The sequence below is a fragment of the Sinocyclocheilus rhinocerous genome, unplaced genomic scaffold (genome assembly GCF_001515625.1).
Source record: "Sinocyclocheilus rhinocerous isolate Xijiao unplaced genomic scaffold, SAMN03320098_v1.1 scaffold1648, whole genome shotgun sequence".
Taxonomy (NCBI): domain Eukaryota; kingdom Metazoa; phylum Chordata; class Actinopteri; order Cypriniformes; family Cyprinidae; genus Sinocyclocheilus; species Sinocyclocheilus rhinocerous.
In genome coordinates, this window is record NW_015647958.1 from 462,835 (window position 1) to 466,382 (window position 3,548).

The window sequence follows — 3,548 nt, forward strand, 5'->3', positions numbered from 1 at the left end:
AAAGAAAGAAAGAAAGAAAGAAAGAAAGAAAGAAAGATTAAAATTCTGTCATTATTTACTGACGCTCATGTAGTTCCAAATCCGTATGAATTTCTTTTTGCAGAATGTACTGGTCGCACTTTCCATGCAGTTACAATTATACCTTGAAAGAATGAGGCAAAAGAAACAATGAATGATAATACAAATGTTCCATATGATCATATATATATATGTCACACGGTCGTGGTTGTAGGAAAGGCACACGACGAAGGAGTAGAAGTAAAGGAGTCTTTAATAAACATCAACACACTTAGACCGTTGAAAATAACATTAATCCAGCACAAAGACTGAGGACTTATAAGGACAGGCAAACTAAGGAGCAAACGAGATGAATAATGCAATACAGGTGATCTGAATGAATGATGATTAACTAAATGAGAACAGGAACTGAACCAAATAAGGGCAGACAGGAACTAAAAAGAAACAAACACGTGACAGATATCGCCCCCATCATGGAAGGTGCGTCCCGCGCCATAACAGTAACATCGGGGAGGCGGGGTGGGCGCCCTGGAGGCTGGTGCAAGACAGGAACAGGGTGGAGACAAGGAGAGCCTCCAGGGTGGATCAGGGAGTTCAGGGGGCCATGGCAGAGCAGACAGTTCGGGAAACCATGGCGGATCAGGGAGTTCGGGGAGCCATGCCGGAGCAGACAGCTCAGGAGGCCATGGCGGATCAGGGGACTTAGGAGGCCATGGCGGATCCTCCGTGGCCTTAGCCGGCTCAGCCACGGGTATGTGCCCCCCCCAAAATTTTCTTAGGGAAAACTAGGAATCCTGGGGGGCGCTCTGGAGGAGCGGACTCTGGAGGGCGCTTACGAGGAGCGGGCACTGGAGGGCGCTCTGGAGGAGCGGGCACTGGAGGGCGCTCTGGAGGAGCGGGCACTGGAGGGTGCTCTGGAGGAGCGGAGTTCGCTAACACAGGGGGCTCAGGAGATGAAGGAGGGCTGGACGGGACCAGCGGAGACGAAGGAAAACTTTCTGGAGATGATTCCGGGGCGAGGACAGGAGCCGAGAACTCCAGAGGAAGCGCCAAATCCAGGAGCGCTGGTGCCTTATTTTCTGGGCTGAGGGCTGGGATGGATCTTGAACGGGATCCGGAAGGCACGGGTGGAACGAAGGGAGCGGGCTCATTGGAGCGGTATGTGGAGGGTGCTGGTTTATGGTGAGCTGGAGCGCCCACATGCTTCCGGATGGGATCAAGACGATTATCTTCCATGTCAACAAAGAAATCGGAGTCATTCAAATCGAGGACGTAATTTATGAAGTCTGCTACGGGTCTATAACAATCGCCAGGAGACAGAAATCGGAAAACCGAGCCGAGTCGTACCACGCAGTGGAAAAGCGCCATTAGAATTGACTTCTTCCACCTCGGAGTCTGAATCATTTAAATGACGAGGTTAATCAGCTCGATCAGGGGAAAGTCACACGTAGGGAGATCGCAGCGGATTATATCATCGTCCAGACCCAGCTGGAAACACGCACCAAGTGAAGATTCGTGCCAGCTCACCTCATTGGAAAGCGCAAGGAATTCCTCCACATATCCATAGACCGCTATTATGACAAGCTTTTTCACAAGCTTGACAATAATTGCACGGCCATTATAATTATTTTTCTGTGTCATAATGGTTTGGAACGAGTGTAAATAATGACAAAATTTTGTGAACTATCCAATCAAGACTGAATTCACAGACAGATGGTTTGGGGTTAAACTATTAATTAATCGTTAGACAGATTTGATTTCCACAGGCTCTGATAGGCGACTCAGTAACTGAGACTAATACCCTGAGGGACATTGCTATTGTCCTGTAGATAAAAACACATGAAGGGAACATTCTGAGGGAAGAAAAAAATATGTAAAACTGCAGCAATCAGCAGTATAAAATATTCAAAACAGACCCACTCCTTCCAAAGATGGACTAAAGCGCACTGATGTGTACAAATGGGATTTTCTCAAATGTAAAAACACGGTGAGATGGAGAGATGAAACGGAAAATTTCAACAATCTAATGAATATTAGCAGTCCTGGATAATTCAATGTGGATAATTGAATTTTCTTGGAATATCTGTGATGATGTCTATGTTTAGATTCAGTATGGTTATGTTGTTATATAAGCAGAATTTCCTTCATAAATCAAAGGAATTCATTCACATTCTAAGCAAGAGGCATCACTCACACTCTCTTGACTCACAATGCATATGAGTAAATTAAGAGGAGCGTATCTATCTGTGCATGAGATTGCAGCTGTGATGGGGAGAGAGGCAGACAGAGCAAACTATATGCAGCTCGCATAAAATCTGTTCAACATGAATCAAGTTTTGAATGAATGCACTGATGCAAACTCTCAGTATTTTGATGCAAGATATGCATCATATCAATGTCAAACCTGCCAACCATGTGTTGACTTTAATCTCTAGGTCAGTGGTTCTCAACCCGCGGCCCGTCACGAATTCAAATGCGGCCCACCATGCTGAACACAATTTAAAAAATTACTTTCAGTTTTACAATTCATTTTAGTTTTTACATTAATTTAAAAATGTACTAAATAAATATAAGCTATAGCCTAATGTTTTTATGTAAAATAATTTTGTTTTTCATATATTATTTTCAGACATGAGCAGTACTCACATAGCCTAATTAACGTTACGCATTTAAAGTAACGACCAAGTGGCCAGCGGCAGACAGTGAGCATATGTTTGATCAATTTAGCCTTCTCAAATCATCACGACTTTTTTTTTTACTCTTTGTACAGCAGTTATTGTTCATTCTAAATTTATTTTTTTTCATGTAGAATATATGTTACATAAATACATGAAATGTAGAAAATATAAAAAAGTGGCTCGTCTGCCAGTGGGTGCCCCCGCCCCCACGCATAAAAGTGAAACTCAAATTTCACAAAATTGGGTGTTATTTATGGGGAGTAGAATTATTTATTTATTTCAATGAATGTAATCGATTAGATATCATAATATTTAGGCTATAATATTATAAATCAGGTTGGTTTGTATTACTGACGTAATATGTAAATGATATGCGTGCGGCCCGCGAGACTTGCACTTGGACCATAGTGCGGCCCCGTGGAAAAAAAGGTTGAGAACCACTGCACTAGACACTATGCTTATTCTGAGCTCCTGCTTGATACTCATGCATTGCTCCTGCTCCCGGTATGAATGCACTAACTTTTTAAAGGGATAGTTCACCCAAAAATGAAAATTCTGTCATTAATTACTCACCCTCATGTTGTTCCAAACCTGTTAGATGAACCCTTCGTTCATCTTTGGAACACAAATTAAGATATTTTTGATGCATTCCGAGAGCTCTCTGACCCTCCCATAGACAGCAAGGATCCTTACATGATCAAGGCTCAGAAACGTAGCAAGGAGATCGTTAAAATAATCCATGTGACATCAGTGGTTCAACCGTAATTTTACGAAGCTACGAGAATAGTTTTGTGCTCAAAAAAACAAAAATAATGACTTTATTCAACAATTCGTCTCCTCCGCATCACCCTA

The 3,548-nt window shown here is 42.7% G+C and overlaps 1 protein-coding gene across 1 annotated transcript in view; it reads right to left on the minus strand.

The window, feature by feature from the left end:
• The window catches only part of chrna8 (cholinergic receptor, nicotinic, alpha 8), an 89,124-nt gene that overhangs the window by 71,418 nt on the left and 14,158 nt on the right, over positions 1 to 3,548 (minus strand). The window lies entirely within an intron of this gene.